Source organism: Pan troglodytes, chromosome 4, assembly GCF_028858775.2.
Source record: "Pan troglodytes isolate AG18354 chromosome 4, NHGRI_mPanTro3-v2.0_pri, whole genome shotgun sequence".
Lineage (NCBI taxonomy): Eukaryota > Metazoa > Chordata > Mammalia > Primates > Hominidae > Pan > Pan troglodytes.
Genome location: NC_072402.2, coordinates 88,841,998 through 88,869,367, shown reverse-complemented (window position 1 = coordinate 88,869,367; position 27,370 = coordinate 88,841,998). Strand labels below are relative to the sequence as shown.

At 33.9% G+C, this 27,370-nt stretch overlaps 1 long non-coding RNA gene across 1 annotated transcript; it reads right to left on the bottom strand.

Annotated features, from left to right (window-relative positions):
* Positions 1-1,667: 1,667 nt before the first annotated feature.
* On the bottom strand, positions 1,668-22,204 carry LOC134810019 (uncharacterized). Its single transcript, XR_010157084.1, has 5 exons — positions 21,183-22,204; positions 19,252-19,330; positions 9,675-9,834; positions 5,901-5,966; positions 1,668-4,128 (listed from the first exon to the last, which is right to left on the bottom strand). It is a non-coding gene; the product is annotated as an uncharacterized LOC134810019 (long non-coding RNA).
* Positions 22,205-27,370: the final 5,166 nt, after the last annotated feature.

Below are 27,370 nucleotides of genomic sequence, written 5' to 3'. Positions count from 1 at the left end.
GAAGTTAGCTTTGTAAAGTTATAGCATTAAAATTTTCAAAAGTATGCTCATTGGGCAGATTCATGATGTTCTGCTTTATCAATTTCCAGTATGTTTATGGAATATGCATACATGCTCATCAAAAATGTGTGCCAGGGTTACTTATTTAAACCATCTCTGTTTCACTCACAAAAGCATATATGATCACCCTATTTATATTGAAGATGTAGCTAATAAAATTAAGACTTATTTTTAAAATGGTATAATGATTCATGGCATATATAAGCAGTCAAAGACAAAACCGACTATGAACCAGGTCCATTCCAATTAAGTTAAGCCCCAGAGTAGAAGAATGACAGTGATGTCAAAAATTTTTATTTGTTTCTGTATCTTTCCCTTATAAATAAGTCTCATTTCTTTCTACTAATGCCAGATGTCAGTGAGTGCTTAAATGATTTGAACAATAAAGTAGGATTTAAAAATTAAAATGTTTTCATTCTCCGAAAATAGCCTAAAAGTAATTGAGTAATTGTAGCACATTTTAAATAAACTTTAGAGATGTAAAAATTAAATATAAAGATGCACCACTTAATGCTTAATTTGATAAATTTTGATAAAAATATACACTAGCATAACTAGCACCACAACCAAAATATAGAAAATTGCCATTAACCACCCCTAAAATATTCTTAGCAATCATTCCTTACCTTGACCTTGTGTAATCACACCTGCTTTCTATCATTATAGATTTTTCTTTTATTTATTTATTTATTTATTTTTTGAGACAGAGTTTCGCTCTTGTCGCCCGTGCTAGAGTACAGTAGCATGATCTTGACTCACTGCAACCTCCACCTCCCGGGTTCAAGCAATTCTCTTGCCTCAACCTCCTGAGTAGCTGAGATTACAGGCGTGTGCCACCACACCAGGCTAATTTTCGTAGTTTTAGTAGAGATGGGGTTTCACCATGTTGGCCAGGCTGGTCTCAAACTCCTGACCTCAGGTGATCCTCCCACCTCAGCCTCCCAAAGTGCCGGGATTACAGGCATGAGCCACTGCACCCAGCCTCATTATAGATTTAAAAGCTTTGCTTTGTTGCTTTGTCTAGAATGTCATATAGAAAATTAATTATACAATTGTACAATATGTATTTTTTTGTTTCTGTCTTATTTCATTCAACCTAATGCTATGTATTTATGTAGAACATTCTTTTATTGCCAAGTAGCTTTTCATCCTGTGGAATTTACCTATCAATCACATATTTTTATTCATTTTTCAATTGATGGGCATATGGGTTGTTTCCAGTTTGTGGCTATTATGAATAAAACCACTATAAATATTTATATACATATCTTTACACAGACATGTGATTTTGTTTCTTTTCAGTAAATACCTAGCAATGTATCACTGAGTCATAAGTTAAACTGATGCTAATAATACTGCCAATTGTTTTTCAGAGGGATGGTATATTCCCACCAGCGATGGATGCGAGTTCAGTCACTCTACTCTGAATGTTCATCAACACTTATTATTGGCAGTGGGGATTCATTATTGTTGCTCTAGTTGTTTTTGCTGGGTTGTTTTGTTTACATTTCATTTTAGTCTTGCAATAGCATATTCTTGTAGTCTTATTTGCATTTTTCTAATGAGTAAAAATGTCGAGAATACATTCTTGTGTTTTTTTTTTTTTTGCTCTCTGTATCTTTTATAATGTGACTTCCAAGTTTTGGTTTTTGTTCTTGTCTATTTATTTAGTTTAAAATTTATTTTAACTCTCATTTCTTCCTGCATGTGGCTAGCCTTTGCATTTTATTAATCATGTCTTTTGAAAAGTAAAATTTCTAATTTTGATGATATTTATCTATTAACATATGAACTTTGTGTGCTGTCTGATAAATATTTGCATATCAATTGTTACAAAAATTATATTATTTCTACTAGAAATTGTTTACAGTTAGTTTTTACACTTGGGACATTTATAAAGTTAATATTTGCTGAAAGCAATTCTCACTGAACACTCACTGAAAGTGAAATATAAATAAGAGTTTAAATTTTTACAAGAATATCCAGTTGCTTCAGCATTATTAGTTGAAATAAGCATTCTGTCTTCATTGCATTAAATTGACATCTTTAATAAAATTTTAATTGACCACGTGTATATGGATCTCTTTCTGGACTCCGTTTTCAAATTCATTGACCTAAGTATAAAACATGTTGTAAATTTGGTAATAAATAAGATACTTAGTTGGATTATTTTGTTTTATCAATTCACGATTTAAAAATTTAGTCTTCATGATTTGAACATCAACAACCTCAGATGTTTGATATTTCTGATTAATTGATATTTTTGTTTATAAATTATTAAAAGCATGTATATACACATATATGTTCATATTTATTGTTAGTTTTTAATTTTTATTCATCATTATGTTTTATTTAACTATTATACACTTATTTTATTGAAAGAGATTCCTATAGGTTTTCTTTCACCATATTCTTGTCAGACTTACTCCTCAACGTTCTAGTTATATCTAAAAAACAAATATAATGATATGTATTCATTGTTTAAAGTCCATATTGCTTTTTGTAGCTAATTCATTTTTTAAAAAATTTCTCAAGCTTATTGTATATTTATTGAGAAGAATTGCAATAAAACAAAATCAAACCAAAATTTTAGATTGATTGAAATGTATATACCTAAACAATTGTACATATTGTTTGAACACTAAACTCAAAGATTATTAACAAAATTGTTTATATCGATAACAACTCTGTAAGAATTAGTAAATATAGTAATAGGTGTATAAATAATAACAAAATAATCATAAAATTATAATTTTAATAGAAAGCTAACATAAAAGAATTAGAGTCAATAGAGAGTATGGGAAAAAACAAAAAAGTTATTTAAGTTTAGTCAATGATTTAGGCCACATTCACAGAGAAATTGCTATATTTCAGGCTCTAAACTTGGCAGACAGCAAGGATATAGAAAAATATGATCATGCAGTAATGGAAATTATGGTATCAGAATCTAGAAAAGGTGACAGTAGACCACTAAAAAAAGTATCTAATATTATTGTAATTAGGACAAATAAAGAGAAATAAAAGGGCAATATAAAATATTGAGTCTTTAAACATGCAGAACAATTGGAATAAAATTCAGAGACATCATGAAAAATCAATATATGAGAATCAGCAGGACTGGTCAGTTAGTTAAAATTTAGTCAAAATTATTTTCAAAAGGTAAAAATTACCAAATATGTCAACTGCTAAAAGGTGAAGTGATACTGATTTTCATTTGCATGTGGTTATAAAACAAATTTTCAGTAATTTATTTTCTTACGATAACCAGTTAGTATATATAGAAAAAAACCTCATAAAAATGACATGTGAATATTGATATAAGCCATATGGGAATAAATTTAATTAGAATATTTTTAGAGTACAAATGAAAAAAAAGAAACCTATTCAGGGACATAAAAGAAAATTAAAAATAAATGTGTATCTTTTTCTGATGTGAAATGACTTATTGTAGAGGTAGCAATACTTTCCAAATTATTACTATTTTTTTCTTTTCTAAAAGAAAAGATATTTATTTGAAAATAGAGCATTGCAATGGGAATATGTGTGTCATGGTAAACTATGTGTGTATTCATGAGAGTCAAGGAAGACAGATTTTTAAAGGAAAAATGAGGAGAATTACATACTTCTTTTGAGATAATTGTCCTTGGGTACAAGGATCAATAACAAGGGTAGTTTAAGTCTGAGTTTGGACAGGTAGTTTCTGGACAGGTGTTCTTGAAGAACCATTTTTTGTGTATAGTTGTCATGGCCTTTTTTGCAAGGTTGTGGTATTTGCAAGTCTTTTGTTATGGTTTACGATATCAGGTATTTATGCCTGAGAACCCTTCCCTTAATGGCCTATCTAAGCTCTATTTGTCAAGTGTTTTTCCTTTTTTGGTTTTCTTGTTTGCTTGTTTGTTTTAACACAGGTACTCCATTAAAAAGAAAAAAATACCATCTGTATTAGTTCATTTTAATGCTGCTGATAAAGACATAACTGAGACTGGGAAGAAAAGGAGGTTTAATTGGACTTACAGTTCCGCATGGCTGGGGAGGCCTCAGAATCATGGCAGGAGGTGAAAGCCACTTCTTACATGGTGGCGGCAAGAGAAAAATGAGGAAGAAACAAAAGCGGAAATCCCTGATAAACCCATCAGATCTCATAAGATTTATTCACTATCATGAGAATAGCATGGGAAAGACGGGCCCCATAATTCAATTACCTCCCTCTCTGTCCCTCCCGCAACATATAGGAATTCTGGGAGATACTATTCAAGCTGAGATTCGGGTAAGAACACAGCCAAACCTTATCATTCCACCCCTGGTCCCTCCAAATCTCTTGTCCTCACATTTCAAAACCAATCATGCCCTCCCAGCAGTCCCCCAAATGCTTAACTCATTTCAGTATTAACCCAAAAGTCCACAGTCCAAAGTCTCATCTGAGACAAGACAAGTCCCTACTGCCTATGAGCCTGTAAAATCAAACACAAGCTAGTGACTTCCTAGATACAAGGGGGGACAAGTATTCGGTAAATACAGCCATTCCAAATCAGAGAAATTGGCCAAAACAAAGGGGTTACAGGGCCCACGAAAGTCCAAAATCCAGTGGGGCAGTCAAATTTTAAAGGTCCAAAATGATCTCCTTTGACTCTAGGTCTCAAACCCAGGTCACTCTGATGCAAGAGGTGGGTTCTCATGGTCATGGGCAGCCCTGCCTCTGTAGCTTTGCAGGGAACAGCCTCCTTCCCTGCTGCTTTCAAGGGCTGGCATTGAGTGTCTGCGGCTATTCCAGGCACATGGTGCAGTGCTCCAGTAGGGATGTTGTGTGGGGGCTCTGACCCCACATTTCCCTTCCCTCATGCCCAAGCATGAGGGCTGCATGCCTGCAGAAAACTTTTGCCTGGGCATCCAGGTGTTTCCATACATCTTCTGATACCTAGGTGGAAGCTTCCAAACCTCGATTCTTGACTTCTGTGCACCCACAGGCTCAATACCATGTGGAAACTGCCAAGGCTTGGGGCTTCCACCCTCTGAAGCCACAGCCCATGCTGTACATTGGCCCCTTTTAGCCAAGGCTGGAACAGCTGGGACACAGGGCACCAAGTCCCTAGGCTGCACACAGCATGGGGACCTTGGGTCTGGCCCATGAAACCACTTTTTCCTTCGGGGCCTCTGGGTTTGTGATGGGAGGGGCTGCCATGAAGATCTCTGACATAGCCTGGAGACATTTTTCCCATGGTCTTGGGCATTAACATTAGGCTCCTTGTTATTTATGCAAATTTCTGCAGCCAACTTGAATTTCTCCTCAAAATCTGGGTTTTTCATTCCTAGTACATCATCAGGCTGCAAATTTTCTGAACTTTTATGCTCTAGGATGCTTTTAACAGCACCCAAGTCACCTTTTGAATGCTTTGCTGCTTAGAAATTTCTTTCACTAGATATCCTAAATCATCTCTCCCAAGTTCAAAGTTCCATAAATCTCTAGTGCAGGGGAAAAATGCCCTCAGTTTCTTTGCCAAAATATAACAGGAGTCACCTTTTCTCCAGTTCCCAACAAGTTTCTCATCACCATCTGAGGCCACCTCAGCCTGGACCTTATTGTTTACATCACTATCAGCATTTTTGTCAAAGCCATTCAGCAAGTCTTCAGGAGATTCCAAACTTTCCCACATTTTCCTGTCTTCTTCAAACTGTTCCAACCTTTGCCTGTTACCAAGTTCTAAAGTTGCTTCCACATTTTCGGGTATCTTTTCAGCTATGCCCCACTCTACTGGTACCAATTTACTGTATTACTCCATTTTCACACTGCTGACAAAGACATACCCGAGACTGGGAAGAAAAGGAAGTTTAATTGGACTTACAATTCCACATGGCTGGGGAGGCCTCAGAATCATGGCGGGAGATGAAAAGCACTTCTTACATGGCAGCTGCAAGAGAAAAAATGAGGAGGAAGCAAAAGCAGAAACCCCTGATAAACCTATCAGATCTTGTGAGACTTATTCACTATCATGAGAATAGCACAGGATGACCAGCCCCCATGATTCAGTTATCTCCCTCTTGGTCCCTTCCACAACACATGGAAATTCTGGGAGATACTATTAAAGTTGAGATTAGGGTGGGAACACAGCCAACCACATTATCATCTTTACTTTTTTCTTAGACAGAGGCTCACTGTGTTGACCAGGCTGGAGTTCAGTGGTGTGATCTTGGCTCATCACAACCTCCGCCTCTCAAGTTCAAGCAATTTTCCTGCCTCAGTCTCCCAAGTAGCTGGGATTACAGGTTCATGCCACCATGACTGGCTAATTTTTGTATTTGTAGTAGAGACAGGGTCTCACCATGTTGGCCAGGCTTGTCTCAAGCTCCTGACCTCAAGTGATCTACCTGCCTCGGCCTCCCAAAATGCTGGGATTAAAGGAGTGAGCCATGGAACCTGGCCCTCTTTATCATTTTTTAAAAATTTATTTTTGGGACAGAGTCTTACTCTGTTGCCCAGGCTGGAGTGCAGTGGTGCTATCTCAGCTCACTGCAACTTCCACCTCCTAGGTTCAAGTGATTCTCATGCCTCAACCTCCAGAGTAACTGGGACTATAGGTGCCCGCCACCAAGCTTGACTACTTTTTTTTTTGACTCTTTAAATTTCATTTCATTTTATTTATTTATTTATTTATTTCATTTTTTAATTTTATTAAACTTTAAGTTCTGGGATACATGTGCAGAATGTGCAGGTTTGTTACATAGATATACATGTGCCATAGCGGTTTGCTGCACCCATCAACCCATCATCTACATTAAGTATTTCTCCCATTGCTATCTCTCCCCTAGCCCCCAACCCCCTGACAGGCCCCGGTGTGTGATGTTCCCCTCCCTGTGTCCACATGTTCTCGTTGTTCAACTCCCACTTATGAGTGAGAACATGTGGTGTTTGGTTTCTGTTCTTGTGTTAGTTTGGTGAGAATGATGCATTCCCTCTTCATCCATGTCCCTGCAAAGGACATGAATTCATCCTTTTCTATGGCTGCATAGTATTCCTTGGTGTATATGTGCCACATTTTCTTTATCCGGTCTATCACTGATGGGCATTTGGGTTAGTTCCAAGTCTTAGCTATTGTGAACAGTGCTGCAATAAACATATGTATGCATGTGTCTTTATAGCAGAATGATTTATAATCCTTTGGGTATATACCCAGTAATGGGATTGCTGAGTCAAATGGTATTTCTGGTTTTAGATCCTTGAGGAATCGCCCCACTGTCTTCCACAATGGTTGAACCATTTTTAAGTGTACAGTTCAGTGATAATAAATTCAATTTTTTTCCTCGATCATCCTCTTCTTTCTCTTCCCCAGCTTTTCAAATTAACAATGTAATCAACTCAGTGATAAAATCGCAATGATATTTTCAGAATTGATAGACAATAAACAGGTAGATAGATACATGGGTAGATGGGTGATAAAACAAATAATAAATAGGAACTTGGATTACTAAGAATTCCACTGTTATCACTGGCTGACCCAATACGCATAACTAACTTCCTTTATTTTACTTATCTTGAATGTAAAGTCTGAGAATGTGCTTGTAGCTAAAGGCTGTTACATGAAATGATTCTGGCTAAAAAAGAAAATGCTGTAATTTGAGAAGGGAAAGTACAATTGCTAAATGTAGAATAAAATAAGGCAAATGGTCAAAATTTATTTTGAAAACATAGAGAGCCAAAAGGATGATAAAATAACAATAGAGAAAGATGATATTTTTAAAAAATCTGTAAACACAAAAATGAAATACAAAGAACAAAAGCATAATCAATGAAATAGATGAGATGTTTCAAAATGCCGTGTTCCTATAGATAATATATATCATAAAAGGCAAATGTAAGCAATTTGGAAAACTTAATTGCTAATGTGAAATTACAAAAAACCCTTGGGTCCTTAACTAAAATATAATCAAAATTTGAAAAAAACTAAATATTTTTAAAATACAAGCAAAACAAAATAGTAGTAGGATATTTTTTGTAATATAAATGTGTGATTAAAATTAATTATAAATGTAGCTGACTTTAAACCTGTAATAAAATGAAAATGATAACCACATCTGCTAAGTTATTTCAATCTATAGTTAAAGCAATAAAAAAGCAATTAGAAGAAAGCATAAGGATTAAAATGTGAAAAATCTTTGCATCATAAATGACAGACAGTTAATAACCCCAATATAAAAAATAATACTAATTGGTAAGAAAAAGGCAAACCACTTAGAAAAAGCAAGTGTAGTTCCAAAGAGCAATTAATGGAAAAGCGAAACCAATGGGAAGTGTAATTGTTATAATTGTAATAGTTATAATAATATGAAGTAACATAACAAGTAGATATACTTTTTACCCATAAAATTGACAATTTTTTTAAATTAAAATTTTAAAAGTTATTCACTCTTGCCAAGGAATTGAGCACATTGGTACTTTTATGAGGTGAATGCTGTTGAAACTATCAGTTTCTGGTTTCTATGGGGAAGGTAATATAGCTACAGCCACTGATAAAATATATTTAAATCTCAAATAAAGACATATATGCTATAGGAAAAATATCACCCAGATATAAGAATGTATTTTCCAATATCCTTACTTTTTGTACCAATAATAACCATAAAAATGAAAAATATGTACAGGCAGAAAACAATTTAAATGTCCATCAAAAGGATGTTTCAATAATATTGTATATATATGTATATATATATATATATAATTGAAAGATATTAATCTACTGACTCATTATATCAATCTACACTTATTGACCTAGCGGAATATTTAAGATGTTGTTAATTGGGAAGAAAGATGTATATTACAATTTTAATTTTGTAAAAGCAAATAACCAAAAAACCCTAGATAGATACAAAGGCAGATCACAGGTTGATGATAGAGAGAGAGAGAGAGAGAGAGAGAGAGAAACATGTTTTAATTGTGCTTTAAGAAAATCAACTATATTCCCTAGGCCATTTAAAATTACAATAAAATGAGAGGGTGTTATAAAAAGGAAAGAAAAAGCTCAGACAGGCCCCCAAATCTTTAGTTGTGGTATTAACACATTAGGTTCTTCATTGCACAAATACCTTTTAATATAAAACAATTAGGGTCCTGCTCAAAAATTAAAAAAAAAAACTATACATTGATATCCCAGAAATGCCCTTCATAGTTTGATAATTTTAGCACCTAACTTGTTTTCTTTTCTTCCCCTTTTCTATTACCATATTTGGTGACTACCACATCCATTTGATCTTCCTACTAAGGTTTAATTCTCCTGAACATTCCTTTCAAATTTTCTTTTCTTAACCACTTTCAGCCAACAAACATTTTATCACCAATTTCTATACCACACCTGAAGTCTCAACAGCCACCTATCTATGAGGTGTGTCTACTATCTCCTATCCCACTGACAAAGGTAATATAAGCTCCTGTTCCCCAATATTATGCCACTCAAAACACTTTAAAATTTCAGAAATATTTCTAAATCAAATTCTCTAAGTCACTGACTTCCACACTTGCATGGCAGTCTACACAGAAAATCCCAAATCTGGTAAACTCTAACTTACCTACTCTACATTGTTGAGCAAACACTTGACCAGGATACAAATTTATCAAATGTTCTCACCTTAAACTCAGACCATTAGGATCAGGCACTGTGATTCACTGCTGTAATCCCAGCAGCACTTTGAGAGGCTGAGGCAGGAGGATGGCTTGAAGCGCAGGAATTCCAAACCAGTCTGGGAAACATAGTGAGGTCTTGCCTGTATTAGTTCATTCTTGCACTGCTATAAAGAAATACCTGAGATTAGGTAATTTATAAGGGAGAATGGTTTTATTGGCTCATGGTTCTTCAGGCTGTGCAGGAGGCATGGCAGCATCGGTTTCTGGGGAGACCTCAGGGAGATTTTACTCATGGTGGAAAGCAAAGTGGAAGTAGGCATCTTCACATGTCTGGAGCAGGATGGTGTTAAACCATGAGAAACTGCCCCCAGTATCCAATCACCTCCCACCAGGTTATACCTCTAACATGGGGTACTAAAATTAGACATGAAATTTGGGCAGGGACACAGATCCAAAACATATCACTGTCTCTACAATAAATAAATAAATGAATAAATAAACAAAAGAGTTAAGACATTCTCCCTAAATTGACATGAAAACTACTTTAAACCAATGCTTCTCAATCCCTTATATGCAGAGAAATAAGCTGAAAAATTTGCTAATGAAACTTCGATTTAATAAGTTTGAGATGGGTTTGGGTTTCTTCATTTCTAAGAGGTACACAGCCGTTGCTAATGCTGCTGATACTTCTGTAAAGAGAATTAAAATACCACTCCCCTTTGCTGATCATAATTACCATTTTATGATATGTTTGTTTTCACATTTTTTAATACATGACTTAAAACTTACGCAATGCACCAACATCGTATTCACCAGGAGAGTTTCAGAGAGATCCACCCAGCAACACGGGCAGGCATTACAGAAACGGCTTCATTGGCTACAGCTCAGCATTTACCTTATTTGGGGATAATGTGTTGATGTATTTGCCTTTTATGGACATAATTGGGTTGCAGTTTGTCTACACACTAAGGTTGCCATTTTCTGCATTCTGAGAACAAATTAATCTAACAAGCTTATATCCTATTGGAGGATAAAGCAATTTCTCCTCAAAGTCTATATTTTAAGACAATCTCAAACAATGAAGTTAAGTTTTTCTAAAGCAAGGAATTTTGTCATCCTAAACACATTCTAAAAAGGCTATTTTTTAACTCCAAGGCATTCCTCTCTCTCTCTCTCTCTCTCTCTCTCTCTCTCTCTCTCGGGCTTGCTCTGCTTTCTCTGTGTGTCTGTGTGTAAATTTTATCATCATATGATTATATGATTCCCTTCTTATGGTTTTTTTTCTATTCTGATAAAAATTGATACATTCAAGGATAAAGACAAAATATTTTTTGGACATAAATTTGGAAAGAAACAATGAGAAAATAAGTGGATTTAACGTTCTAGAAGGATGTTCATTAAGATATAAGGGCCAATATACTTTATTAAACTGATAGTATTACATGAGCTGGCAAAGAGCCTTCTTGGTTTGATCAGGGTTAGAGTAAGTTTATAATAACCAGAGTTGTGTGTAACATTATTTGAAATATTACTGTTATTGTTGTTTTACTATTTACAATGTTTTTACTCATTTTTCTGTGTATTGATTTAACATTAAGGCAATTACGCATTTGAAGAATTTCATAATAATTTTCCTTGTGAGTGAAATAATTGTTAGAAAGGACCTGAGGGCTAAGAAACAATAACATAAAATGCAATAAATTTTATTTTATAAAATTATTGGAAAGGCAAAGTTTTTTTTGTTGTTGTTAATTGATGCAAGCTTGTAATATCTGCTGATACAGTTTGTGTGGTATCAGTTCCTTAGTGATGATGTTATTGGTGACATAACCCTCTGAACTTTTAAGTGGCATCAACTTTCTTCAGCTTCTCTTGTTTTAGTCATAGCCATTATATAAGTAGTGTTTTCAAATTTTTGAACTTTAATTTTCGCTTAAAAATAAATGCCATTTTTTTACTCCATACAATATTATTTTTCTTTATTCTTATTATTAAATGAGCATTAGAAGAAATCTTTAAAGATCTTCAAAGATAAGCACCTTAAAATAACAGAAAACTGTGATCTTTATGGGTTTCTGTGGAAAAAAAACTTTTACACAGATGAGATAGGTAGACTGTGATGTGTCTCTTTTTTTGTTGTTGTTGTTTTGTTTTGTTTTTGTTTTTGTTAGTTTGTTTTCAGAAGCACCAACTCGACCCTTAAAGTGCTACCTCAGTTTTAGGTGATTCTCCTTGTCTCTTAAAAGCACATTTTAGGCTGGGCACAGTACCTCACATGGACTTTGGGAGGCATCACTTGAGCTTAGGAGTTCAACACCAGCCTTGGCAACATAATGAAACACTGGTCTCTACAAAAAATGTTGAAAAACAATTTAACCAGGATATCTGGTGTTGTGTAGCTGTAGTTCCAGCTATTATTCCAGCTACTCAGGTGGCTGAGGTGGGCGTATCGCTTGAGCCCAGCAGATCAAGTCTGCAGGGAGCCATGACCACACCCCTGTACTCTACCCTGAGTGACAACACAAGACCCCATTTCCAAAAGGTGTTTATTCTAATTATGTTAAGTGTGAAATGCTTCCTTATATAAAGAACATTTTCAAATAGGACAATATAAGATGATTTATTTAAAAATGTATTAATCCAGTGGAAATAAGGAAGATCAGGAAACTAAATTTTATTGTGTAGCACTGAATATTTAAATTTTTTTATGTGAAGTTAAAAAAAAGTAAAAACTTTAATCCAAGTGAAGTAAAAAGTGATAAATTCAAGAGAATAAATGCAGTAAATAATGTAGGATAAAGACATATTTAAAAAGAATGAGATAATGTCCTTTGCAGAGACATGGGTGGAGCTGGAGGCCATTATCCTTAGTAAACTAGCAAAGGAACAGAAAACCAAATACTACATGTATAAATGGGAGCTAAATGTTGAGAACACATGGACACATAGAGGAGAACAACACACGGTGGGGTCTTTCGGAGAGTGGAGGGTGGGAGGAGGGAGAGGATCAGGAAAAATAACTAATGCATACCAGGCTTAATACCCACCTGGGTGATGCCCATGTACAACAAACCCCCCATGATGCAAGTTTACCTGTGTAACAAACCTGCACTTATACCCCTGAACTTAAAATAAAAATTAATATATGTATATAAAATTGCTAAAGTTTTAAAAATATTTAAACATATTCAAAATCAGAATGCAGCTTAAAATGCACAACATGTCAAAGTTTAATTGAAAATATTTTTGATATATGAGGTGATAAAATTTAGCACTCAAAATTTATACAAAAGATTTATTTTGTATAGAAAAATATCAGTATATTATAGAAAATATGTATTGGCACTTCCAGTATAAGAAAGAAAAAGAAAAAAGCTGACGAAGAAAAGAAAAAGAAGAAGAAGGAGGAGGAAAGCTAAACACTCACACGACAAAGATGCAAAGGGAACTCACTGAAAGTTCACCAAAGACAGAAATATGGCGACCCTAGCTATGAAAATATTGTATTGCCAAGGCAGGCAGATCATGAGGTCAGGAGATGAGACCATCCTGGCCAACATGGTGAAACCCTGTCTCTACTAAAAATACAAAAATTAGCTGCGCGTGGTGGCAGGTGCCTGTAATCCCAGCTACTCAGGAGGCTGAGGCAGGAGAATTACTTGAACCAGGGAGTTTGAGGTTGGAAACAGAGACTTTCCAGATGCATTTAAATTGAATTCCTACTGTATTTGAATGGAAGTTAAATTTGACAACTGATGTCCTTATAGGAAAAAGGTATTACACACCTAGAGACTTACTCACACAGAGGAGACAGGAACGCCAAGAAGGCCACCGTTTAATTTTCATATTATTTTTATTTTATGTACTAGTTTATAAAAAAGTAATATATATAATTTTCCCCAATAAGTGAGGTAAAATACAGTTAACATAAAATTAATTATATCACTTAACAGTATCTAGGACATTCTCAAAGTTGTACAACCATCACCATTGTATGGATACACTGCAATTTGTTTATCCATTCATTCACCGATGGGCGTTCGAGTTGTTTCCACCATTTTGTTATTGTTACACTAGTGCTGCTATGAATATTTGGGCAAATTTTTATTTTGAGTAACTATTTTAAATTATTAGATCTATGTACAGACAATCCCTGATTTATAATGGTCTGACTTATAAATTTACAAATTTACGATGCAGTTTATCAGAGCATTAACCACATTTTTCACTTAAAATATTTTTGACCTGAGATGGATTTATCAGGATGTAACCCCATTATAAATCGTGAAGCATCTGTACATAGAAGTGCAATTCCTGTTTCATATGTTAACTCGATGGTTAGTTTCATTAGGAATCGCTAAGCTGTAGTTTACAGCAGCTATACCATTTTACATTTCCACCAGCAATGTAAGAGGATTCCAATTTCTCACCAAGTGCAATTTTCAATATTCAATAAGCCATCTTAGGGGATATAAAGTGGTACTCTATTGTGGTTTTGCATGTTTTAAATAATTAACGATGTTGAGGATCTTTTCTTGTGATTTTGAACATTTGTGTATTTGCTACACAAAAACACATATTTAAATATTTTGCCCACTATTTTATGGGGTTGTTTGACCATTCAGCAATGATCATAAATATATGATAATAGACTTATAAGATATATAATTTGCAAATATTTTCTTATTCTGTAGATTGTCTTTTCAGTTTCTTGATAATGTACCTTAAACAAAATATATTTTGAAAAAATTTATATTTGTCTTCTGATGGTTTTGCTGTTGGTGTCATATTGAAGAATTCATCACTAAATTGGAAGTTATGAAAAATCACCCCTATGTTTACTTCTGATATTTTATAGCTTTAACTGTTACCTGTATGTTGTTGATACATTTTTGGTTAATTTTTATACATAATATGAGGTAGAGGTTTAACTTAATTCTTCTTACATAGATATCCAGTTACTTCAGAAATATTTATTGAGATAGTATTTTTTCCCATTCAATTTTGTTTGTATCATTGTCAAAAATAAATTGATAATAGATTTATGAGTTTATTTCTGGACCCTACATCTTATTTAATTCATCTATATGTTTATTCTTTGTTTGGTTTATTATTATTAACCATTCTTATTACATTATTAGTTTGGTTAAAAAGCAATTGCAATTTTTGTCATTAAAAGTAATAGCAAAAAACACAATAATGTTTGCGCAAACCTAACAGCACCATAGTTTTCTTATTTTGTAGTAAGTTTCGAAATTACAAAGTTTGAGACCTTCAATATGTTCTTTTTTAAACTTTTTGACAGTTCCTGCTTCCTTACAATTTCATATTAATATTAGATTATCAGCTTTTCTATTTCTGCAAATACAGCAGTTTGGATTTGATATCATTTCATTGAATCTTTAGGTATTTGGGTAATATTGCCATTTTAACACTGAGTCTTAAAATTCTTTAACAAAGAATGCCTTTCCATTTAATAGATAGTCTTAATTTTAACAGGAGTTTGTTTATTGTACAAGGCTTGAACCTAATTGATTAAATTCATTCCTAAGCATTTAACATTTTATGCTACTGTAAATGAAATTGTTTTCATAATTTCAAGTTCAGATTTTTATCGCTATTGTATAGCAATACACCTGATTTTTGAGTGTTGATCTTGTATCCTGACCCCTTGCTGAATTTGTTTATTAGCTTGAATAGTCTCTGTGGATACTTTAGGACCTCTATTTCTTGATAGTTGAGTGTTTTTATTATGAAATGATGTTAAATTTTGTGAAATGCTTTTTCTGAATCAATGAATGATTAAAATAATCATTCATGTTATTCCTTCAATCTATTAATAAATTGATTTTTATATGCTGAAAGATTCTTGAATTCCTGAGATACATCCCATTTAGCCATAATGTATGATCCTGTAAATATGCTCCTTTATTTAGTTTACTGTTTTGGGGGCAGTTATTTTTGCATCTATATTCATAAGGTATGTTTTTCTATAATCTTTTTTCTTTCAGTTGGTGTTTATCTCGCTGTGGTGTCAGAGTACCTCTATCTTTAAATAATAAGTTAGAAAGTGTTTCTTTTTCTACTTTTTGGAAAAGTTTAGAAATTATTGTTGTAAAGTCTTTAAATTGTTAGTAGAATTCACCATTGAAACCAGCTCACCCTGGGCTTTTATTTGTTAGAATGTATCGATTAATGATTTAAGTTTGTTTAGCTGCATTAAGATTTTTACTTTTGGTGCAGTTTTGCTGGGTTTTTTTTTTGTATTTCTAGGAACTTTTCCATTTTATCAAAATTACATAATTACATAATTTATTGATCTTTAATATTTCAGTATTCTCTTATCCTTTTAAATAATTTAGGTAGCATATTCTCACTTTCATTTCTGATTTTAGTACATTAGATCTTCTCTTTTTTTGATACCTATGTTTGTTAATTTTGTTGATCTTTTCAAAGATACATGTTTTGGTATTACTTATTCTTTCTTCTGTTTTTCCTATTTTGCTTGTCTCTGCTCTAAGAGAAAATAGTTTTATGACCTCAAAAAAAAAACCCTTGTGTTTCACCTATTTAACCAACTCTCTCTGCTGATACCATGCCAACTGCTCATCATTTTATTGTCTCTATAATTTTACCCCTTCCAGAATATCACATAAGTGGAATCATATAGTATATCACGTTTTTCCAACTGGTTATTTTACCTATTAATATGCATTCAAAAGTCATCCATAACTTTTTTATATTTAAATGTTTATATTTAATTTTTATGAGTACATAATAGCTGTATATATTTATGGGCACATGTGATGTTTTGATACAGTCATACAACGTGTAATGATCCAATAAGAGTACTGGAGTAGAAATAATGTCAAGGCTTTATTATTTCTTTATATTAAAAACATTCCAAATTCACTATATTTGTTATTTTAAAATGTATGATAAGTTGTAGTTAACTGTAGTCACCCTAATGTACTACCATTACTAGATCTTATTTATCTAACTGTATTTTATACTCATGAAACATTGCCAATCTATCTCCACCTCTCCTTTACCCTCCCCATTATCTGTCAATAATTAATCCACTCTCAATTTTATATGTTTATATATTTTTTAGCTCCCACATGTATAAGTGAGACATAGGACGTTTGTCTCTATATCATTCAACGTAATGTCCTCCAGTTTCATCCATGTTGTTGCAAATGACAAGATTTCATATTTCATTGTGTATATCGATCCCATTTTTTGTATCCATTCATCCACCGATGGGCAGTTAGGTTGCTTCTGCAGCTTGGCTGTGGTGAATAGTGCTGCATTAAACATGATAATACAAATACCCCTTTAATATACTATTTTTCTCCTTTTTTGGGATATAGCCCGCAGTGGGATTGCTGGATCATACATTAGTTCCATACCTAGTTTTCTAAAGAAGGTTTATACTGTTCTCCACAGCAGCATTATTAATTTGCATTCCCACAATAGTGTACAAGGGATCCCCCTTCTCCATATTCTTACCAGCTTTAATTAATGACTATCTTCCGGATAGAATCCATATTCACTGGGGTGAAAAGATATCTCATTTTATTTTTGATTTGCATTTTCCTGATAATTAGTGATGCTGAGTATTTTTTTTTCATAAACCTGTTGGCCATTTGTATGTCTTCTGAGAAACGTTTATTTAGATATTTTGCCCATTTTTCAATCAGATGTTTTTCCTATTGAGTTGTTTGTGCTCCTTACATATTCTGGTTATTAATCCTTCAACAGCCATGATGTTTGTAAATATTGTCTTTTATCCTCTGGATTGTCTGTTCACTTTGTTAATTGTTTCCTTTGCTGTACAGAAGCTTCTTAATTTAATGTGATCACATTTGTCCATTTTTACTTTGATTGCCTTTGCTTATGAGGCTTACTCAAGAATTATTTGCCCCTACTAATGTCCTGGAGTGCTTCCCAATGTTTTCTACTGGTAGTTTTATAGTTTGAGCTCTTAGATTTAAGTCTTTAATCCCTTTCGATTTGATTTTTGTACATGGCAAAAAAATAAGTGTTTAGTTTCAATCTTCCGCTTATGGATATCCAGTTTTCCTGTCACTATCTATTGAAGAGACTGTCCTTTCCCCAGTGTATGTTCTTGTCCCCATTTGTCAAAAATAAGTTGATAGCAAATCCTGGATTCGTCTAATGGTTGGTCAGGAGCATATTGTTTAATATTTATGTTTTTCTGTAGATCCCAATGTTTCTTGTGTTGTTAATTTCTAGTTTTTCTGTGTTAAAAATACATAATATAATTTATTTAAAAATATTTGAGACTCGTTTTGTGGCCTACAATATTTTCTGTCCTTGAAAATGTTTCATGTACTGAGGAGAAGAATGCTTATTCTGCAGCTGTTGGATGTAATGTTCTGTAAACGTCTGCTAGGTCCATTTGGTCTATATTGCAGATTAAGTCCATGTTTCTTTATTGATTTTCTGTGTGAATGATCTGTCCTGTGCTGAAAGTGAGGTATTGAAATCCTCCCTTATTATCCTATTAAAGCCTGTCTCTTTTTCTAGCTCTGATAAGATTTGTTTTATATATCTGGGTGCTCCAGTGTTGAGTGCATAATTTATAATTGTTAAATCCTCTTGCTGAATCAACTCCCTTATCATTATATAATAACCTTCTTTGTTTCATTACAGCTTTTGTCTTGAAATCTATTTTGTCTGATATAATTATAGCTACTCCTTCTTCATTTCCATTTGCATTGAATATCTTTTTATTTGTCTTTATTTTAAATCTGTTTGTGTCTTATAGGAGAAGTGAATTTCTTATAGGCAGCATGTAGTTGGCATACCTTTGACAGGCTTGGTAGAGCATTCCTTTTTGTTGATAATGTTCCACTGAATGGATGTACCATCATTTGTTTGCCCTTCACCTATGCAAGGATATACTGTTTGCTTCTAACTTGGGGCAATTATAAATAAAGCAATTATAAACATTCATGTGCAGATTTTGCTTAGTTATAAGTTTTCAAATCATATGAATAAATAACTAAAAGTGTGATGACTAGATTATGTGGTATGTCTATGATAGGGTTTGTAAAAATGACTGCCAAATTATTTTCCAGAGTGATGTATCATTTTGTATTTTCATTAAAATTAATGTCAGTTTCTCTTGCTCTGTATTCTTACCAGCATTAAATATTATTTTTTAAAAATTAACATATGTAGTGGTATCTCATTATAATTTTAATTTGCTTTTTTCTAATTAAAACTATTGCTTTTCATATGCTTAAATGTAATTAATACATCTTTGTTGCAAATTTTTAATTGGGTAGTTTATTATTATTATTACTATTTAGTTTTAACTTTATATGTTGTATAGTTTTTTAATCAAATTTGTGTTTTGAAATATATTCTGTGTGTTTTCTTTTTGTAATATCATCTTGACAAAACATCTTTTTAATAAAGCGTAATTCCCCAGTTTTCTTTAATGAATTGTGCCTTTAGTATTGTAGCCAAACTCTTGTACTAGTTCATTTTCACTCTGCTAATAAACACATACCCGAAACTGGGAATAAAAGAGGTTTAATTGAACTTACAGTTCCACTTGGCTGGGGCGGCCTCAGAATCATGGTGGGACATGAAAGGCATTTCTTACATGGCAGCAGCAAGAGAAAACTGAGGAAGAAGCAAAAGCGGAAATCCCTGATAAACTCGCTAGATCTCGTGAGACTTATTCACTATGAGGAGAATAACATCAGAAAGACCAGCCCCCATGATTCAATAACCTCCCTCTGGGTCCCTCCTACAACACGTAAGAATTCTGGGAGATACAATTCAAGTTGAAATTTGGACCGGGACACAGCCAAACCATATCATTCCGCCAGGCTTCACCAAATCTTACGTCTTCTCATTTCAAAACCAATCATGCCTTCCCAACAGTCCGCCAAAGTCTTAACTCATTTCAGCATTAACCCAAAGTCCACAGTTGAAAGTCTCACCTGAGACAAAGCAAGTTCCTTCTACCTATGAGCTTGTAAAATCAAAAGCAAACTAGTTACTTCCTAGATACAACGAGAGTACACATATTGGGTAAATACAGCCATACAAAATGGGAGAAATTGACCAAAGCAAGGAGGTTACAGGGCCCATGCAAGTCAGAAATCCAGCAGGGCAGTCAAAATTTAAGGCTCCAAAATTATTTTCTTTTGACAGCAGGTCAGGCATCCAGGTCACACTGATGCAAGAGGTGGGTTCCCATGGTCTTGGACAGCTCCGCCCTGTGGCTTTGCAGGGTACGGCCTCCCTCCTGGCTGCTTTCATGGGCTGGCATTGAGTGTCTGCAGCTTTTCCAGGTGCATGGTGCAAACTGTCAGTGGAGCTATCACTCTGGGGTCTGCAGGATGGTGGCCCTCTTTTCACAGCTCCACCAAGCAGTGCCCCAGTAGGGACTCTGTGTGGGGGCTCCAACCCCACATTTCCCTTCCACATTGCCCTAGCAGAGGGTCTCCATGAGGGCCCTGTCCCTACAGCAAATGTTTGCTGGGCATTCAGTAGTTTCCATACATCTTTCTGAAATCTAGGCAGAGGTTCCCAAACCTCAATTCTTGACTTCTGTGCACCCCTGGGCTCAAAACCAAGTGGAAGCTGCCAAGGTTAGGGGCTGCCACCCTCTGAAGCCACAGCCTGAGCTGTACATTGGCCCCTTTCAGCCATGGCTGGAGTGGCTGGGACACAGGGCACCAAGTCCCTAAGCTACACACAGCATGGGGACCCTGGGCCCAGCACATGAAACCACTTTCTCCTCCTGGAATTTGGGGCCTGGGATGGGAGCAGCTGCTATGAAAGTCTCTGACACGGCCTGGAAACATTTTCCACATGGCCTTGGGGATTAACATTAGGCTCCTTGCTACTTATGCAAATTTCAGCAGCTGGCTTGAGTTTCTCTTAAAAAAAAAAAGTTGGTTTTTCTTTTCTAGTGCATTGTCAGGCCGCAAATTTTCTGAACTTTTATGCTCTGTTTCCCTTTTAAAATGGAACGCTTTTAACAGCACCCAAGTCATCTCTTGAATGCTTTACTGCTTAGGAATTTCTTCCATCAGGTATCCTAAATCATTGCTCTCAAGTTCAAAGTTCCACAAACCTCTAGGGCAGGGGCAAACTGCTGCCAGCCTCTTTGCTAAAACATAATAAGGGTCACCTTTGCTCCAGATCCCAACAATTTCCTCATATCCATCTGAGACCACCTCAGCCTGAATTTTATTGTCCATATTGCTATAAGCCTTTTGGGCAAAGCTATTCAATAAGTCTCTGGGAAGTTCCAAATTTTACCACACTTTCTTTTCTTCTGAGCCCTCCAAACTGTTCCAACCTCTGCCTGTTATCCAGTTCCAAAGTTGCTTCCACATTTTTGGGTATTTTTACAGCAACATCCCACTCCTGGTACCAATTTACTGTATTAGTTCATTTTCATGCTGCTGATAAAGACATACTCAAAACTGGAAACAAAAAAAGGTTTAATTAGACTTACAGTTCCACACGGCTGGGCAGGCCTCAGAAACATGGTGGAAGGTGAAAGGCACTTCTTATATGGCAGCTGCAAGAGAAAAAATGAGGAGGAGGCAAAAACAGAAACCCCTGATAAACTTATCAGATATTGTGAGACTTATTCACTATCATGACAATAGCATGGGAAAGGCTGGCTCCCATGATTCAATTACCTCCCACTGTGTCTCTCCTACAACACTTGGGAATTCTGGGACATAAAATTCAAGTTAAGATTTGGATGGGGATACTGTTAAACCATATCAGTACTCATCATCAAACCCAAGATCACAAATAATTTTAAAATGTTTTCTTCTAGAGTATTTTAATCTTGCATTTTACATATAAATGATTGTGTATTTTTAGTTTAGTTTTATGTAATATGCAAGGTCTTTAGATCTGTGTCTGTTTGTTTTGTTTCCTTTTGCATATTAGCATTCAATTGCACCAGCACTATTAGTTAAAAATAGTCTTGATTACTCTAGCTTTATAATTTCTTAAAGCTGGTAATATGAGCCTTCCAATTTTGAGTTTCTTTTTTTTTTAATTAATCGGAGACTTTTCCTTTTCCATGTAAACCTTAGAATCCACTTGTCCACATGTACAAAATAGGCCTGTTGTGAATATAATTTGTACTGTCTTGAACTTATATATCAAGTTAGGAAGAACTGACATCTAAGCAATATTGAGTCTTCTTATTCAAGAACTTGAAATATATCTTTATTTAAGTCTATTTTTTCTTTATTTCATGAGTCATTTGTAGTTTTCTGCACAGATGCTCTTTAAATATTTTATTAGATTTATGTGTACTACTGTATTCTTTTATTGGTGGTGGTACTTTTATTTCCAATTATATTATTCATTACCATGATGTAAACAGTAGTACATCTTGTGACATTGCTATACCTGCTTATTATAACAGTACCAGACATTTTTGGTATATTATTTTGAAATTTTATCCATAGATAATTGTCATCTGCAAATAAATTTAGTTTTACTTCTCCTTTTCTAATTTGCATTATTAAATTATTTTACTTCACTATCTAGGTATCTGAGTACAATAATGACACAGAGTAATGAGACATGACATATTCGCATATTTTCCAGTAGGAGAAAAGGTCTAGTCTTTGTCCATTAGAAATTGTGTTAGATGTATGTTTTTTGTAGATGTTCATTATCAATTTATGGGAATTCCACCTTTATTGCTAGTTTATAAAATGTTATTTTTTTGTTTTAATTATAAGAGTTGGAATTTTTTCAAATACTTTTCTGCAGCAATTGTTACTGTTATATGAACTACCATATGATCTTATTCTATTAATATAGTGGAGTGATTCACATTCACTCACCATTCACTCACTCACTGACTTCCCAAGGGTAACTTCCAGAACTATGAGCTTCATCCATGATAAATGCCTTATTCAGGTGTACCACTTTTTATCTTTTATACCGTATGCATATTTGAGTTAAAGGAAAATACAACTTAGCAAAATTTGTGGAATACAGATAAATTATGCTTAGTAAATGTTATTGTATTAAATGCATGCATTATAAAAGAGAGATATAAAATAAATTAACTAAGCTTCTACTACCTTAAGTAATGAGAGTAAGAATAGGAATTTAAGTCTAAAGTACAGTCACTCATCATTTACCAAGGAAGCTACTTTCTGAGAAATACATCATTAAACAATCTTGTCACTATGCAAATATCAGAGAAGTGCCTATGCAAACCTAGATGGAGTCTCTGCTCTTGTCTGTAGAAGTTATATGATATATCCTATTTTTCCTATGATACCTATGTGTATAAAATGCTACTGCACTAAATACTTTAGTTAATTGTAACACAATGATTTTTGTGTTTTTTATATCTTAACATATAAAAAGTACTGTAAAATATGAGGGGGTCTTCAAACATTTATGAAAAATATGTATTATAAAAAAAACTATTCATGGCTTTAAATTTCTTTTGCACCAACATAATCTGGTTCTAACTTGTTATAACACGTTTGAACAGAATCCAATTTGAGGCACTATAAGACACCAGTTTTAAATGAAGTACTATCAGAGCAACACTAATTCTGCTAACATTGAAACAAGAACATCAAATTTATGATTAAGCTTGGATAGAAAAATGGTAAAATCATTGATGCTTTACAAAAAGTTGATGGGGAGTGTCCCAAATAAATCAACAGTTAACTCATTTCAAGAAGGGACAAGACAATGTTAAAGAGAAAGCCTGCAGTGTAGACCATTCAAATGAATTTATGACAAAAATATTTTTCTTGCACTAATTGACAATCAATAATTAAAAGCAGTAACAATAGCCAACACCACAGACATTTCAATTGTTTAAGCTTACACTATTCTGATGAAAAAATTAAAGTTGAACAAACTTTCCACTCAAAGGGTGCTAAAACCATTGTGCCCAAATTGGCTGCAGACCAGAATGTAGCTTTCAATGGAATTTTAAACAAATAGGATCATGGTCCTGAAATTTTTCTTTGCAGAATTTCCACAGGAGATGAAACATGGCTTTCCCAGAACAATCCTGAAGACAAAGCACAATCAAAGCAATGGTTACCAAGAGGTGGAAGTAGTCCAGTCAAAGCAAATGTGGACTGGTTAAGAGGAAGTATCATGGCAAAAGTTTCTTGGGATGGTCAAGGAATTCTGCTTGTTTACTTTCTTGAGGCCCAAAGAACAACAACATCTGCTTATTATAAAAGTGTTTTGAGAAAGTTAACCAAAGTTTATCAGAAAACTTCCTGGGAAAGCTTCACCAGTCTTTCTCCACCACAACAATGCTTCTGTTGATTCTCCTCAAACAAGGGCAATTTTGTGAGCATTTTGAAGAAAAATCATAAGAAATCTACCTTAAGGTCCTGATTTGGCTCCTTCTGACTTACTTCTGTTTTCTAATTGTAAAAAAAATGTTTCACGGGCATGCAATGTTTTTTTTTTAAGTTAATAATGTATAAAAGCCTGAATTGACATGATTAAATTCCCAGGATCCTCAGTTCTTTTGGTATGGACTAAATTGGTCTGGTATCATTGCTTACAGATTACATTGAACTTAATGAAACTTAGGTTTAGAAATACAGTTTATATTTTTTATTTGTACCTTTTAATTCCATTTTCCTTTGACCTTTTTGATATCTCCTCAGTAACTTCCATCACTTTTTCTTCTTTCTATACTTTAACTGTGCATCATTAAATTTCCAAATATTTGAGTATAGCCCTTATATATTTTTATTTTTATTGTAGTATGAAAATACACTTTATATTATTTCTGTTTTTTGAAATGTGTTAATGTATGGGAGGGCCCACAATGTTGTCTATCATTATATGTTCCATGTGAACTTGAGAAGAATACGTGTGCTGTTGTTGTTGGATGGAGCATTCTATAAATTTTGATTGCATTAAATTGATTGATAGTGCTGATCGGGCCACTAGTATCCTTATAGATTTACTTCTATATTTATCTGTCAGTAAGTAATACAGGGGTAATAAGTTTTTGAACTAAAATAGTGTATTTGTTTACATTTATTTCGGTCTCATTACCTTTTTGTCTCATATTTTGATATTATTTTGTTAGGTGGATACATTTATAGTACTGGTATTACTTCTTGAAGAATTAACATCTTTATAATTATGTATTGCTCCTTTTATTATGAATAATCTTTCTTGTAAATTTTTTTGTCTGAAGTTCATATATCTATTCCAGGATTTTTGTGTGTGTCTGTTTGTATAATATATGTTTCTCTATCTCTTTACTTTTAATTTACATGAGTCTTTATATTATAGTGAGTTACTTAAATAAAATTTGTATTTTTTGTTTTATTTTATATTTTAATCTACTTTGATAATATCTGTATTTCAATTAGTGAATTTATAAATTTACCCTTAAAGTGATTATGAATTAATATTACCATATCTGTAATTGTTTCTTATTTGGTGCATTTTTTCCTTCATTCTTTCCTCTTTTCCTTTGAGCATTTTATATGATTCATTTGATTTCTTCTTTTAACATACTAATTCCTTTTATGTTTCCATGATTGCTCTAAAACTTTTAATATCCATTAAAAGTAATGTAAGTCCATTATAAAATAACACCGTAGCCCTTCACATGTAATACAAGTAACATAACCATGTATACCTAATTCCCCCCTTTTATCTCTTATAATATTGCTGTCATTCATTTCTTGTTTTTTAATTAACTGTATGCAACATGTTTTCAAATTGTCTCACAGTTCTTGGATATTCTGCTTGTTTTAAATTTACTTAGTTTTTTCATTCTTTTTCTTTTTGCTCTTTAATTTGGGAAGCTGACCTATCTTGACCTATATTTTAAGCTCACCAATTCCTTTTTTATCCTTGTCAAGACATCCCAATATTTCATAAGAAAATTTATTTATTTATAATCTTTTCATATTTAATTTATAAAATTTAATTTTGGCTGTTACTTAAAATTCTATTTCTGTGCTTACAATGACTGTATGTTACTGCATTTTGTAATGTTTTAAATAGAGCCTTTAACATAGTAATTATTGCTATTTCTACATTCCCTATCTGATAATTCCAACATTTCTGCTATTTTTTAGTTTTATTCTGATGATTGAGTTTTCAATTGCATTTGGTGTGCCTTATCATTTGATGTTGAAAGTTGTACACCTTCCATCAAGTAATGAGAAATAAGGTACATAGAACCATGTGTGAGTATTTCATTAATATGACTAAAAATTAAGCTTTAAAAAATTTTTGCTCTAAGTGCCAGAGGCTCCATTTCTTCCCAGTTTTTTGATATTTTTCTCTATTCTTGACTTTGGTTTTTCTACATACTCCTGCTCAGAGATAGTCTGTGAAGTTTAGCTCCTTCAAATTTAATACACTGTTATACTGAGTTTGGCTGTTGTACAACAAAGTGTGAAGAATGATGAGCTCTCTTTAATCTTTTAATTAAATCTCAATATTTTGTGTGCCTATGTCTCAGGCTGTTACCTTCACAAATGTTTATACAGTAGTATTGTTCTTTTTTCAACCTTTATAATCTACTATTTTCCCTGGCTACAGCATTCCCAATATATTTCCTTTAAGCCCTGACCCTGCAAACTATATGCTTTTCCCTCTTAGGTGAGACAGAAAAGCCAATGGAGCCTGGAGTGGAAAAAATATCTTTCTCTCAGCTCAGCAATCAGAGATAACTTGGACCTCAGTTCTTTACTTGATCTAAAGATGATCACTACTCTTTAGTGTCTTTTCTTCCTCCTCTTCCTCCTCCTCTCCTTCCCCTTCCCCTTCTTTCTCTTCCTCTTCTTCTTCTTTCCTCCTTCCCTTCCTCCCCCTTCCCCTCCCACTCCTCCTCCTCCTTCTTCTTCTTCTTGATAGGGGCCGGAAGCAGTGGCTCATACCTGTAATCCCAGCACTTTGGGAGGCTGAGGCGGGTGGATCACCTGAGGTCAGGAGTTACAGACCAGCCTGGTCAACATGGTGAAAGCCCATCTCTACTAAAAATACAAAATCAGCCAAGCACGGTGGCACACATGCAATCCCAGCTACTCAGGAGGCTGAGGCAGGAGAATCACTTGAATTCCGGAGGCAGAGATTGCAGTGAGCCAAGATGGTGCCAGCACACTCTAGCCTGGGCAACAGAGTGAGTGAAATGAATGAGACTACATCTCAAAAACAAAACAAAACAAAAAGAAAGGCAGGAGTAAAGACTTCCAAGTTTTCTACACATCAAAGCTGTAACTGGAAGACTCTCACTATAGTTTTTTAATTTCTCTTTTTAAATTTTTTTAAAAACTTTGACAAAAAAGACATAACTTTAGATTTGTTTTTTTTTTTTTTTTGGAAATTTTGTTACCAGATGGTTTATTGATTGATACTAATCCTAAATCCAAGAGTTGTCATTAAGTATACAAATAGTATTTTAATTATGAGTATCAATCCAAAATTTAACTGTTTATGTAAATTTTAAGTGTAATAATAGTTGTGTGTGTACATGCATGTACACATTAATACTAAGAAACAGACCCAGCGAAGATAATATGTATGATACAAAATGAGATACTTCTCAACAAACATTCACTCCTTTCTGGCTCCATAAATTTGGGATTTGCTCTCCGGCTTACTGTGGTCAAAAGAGAGTAAAGTGAGATATAAGCAAAGGCTATA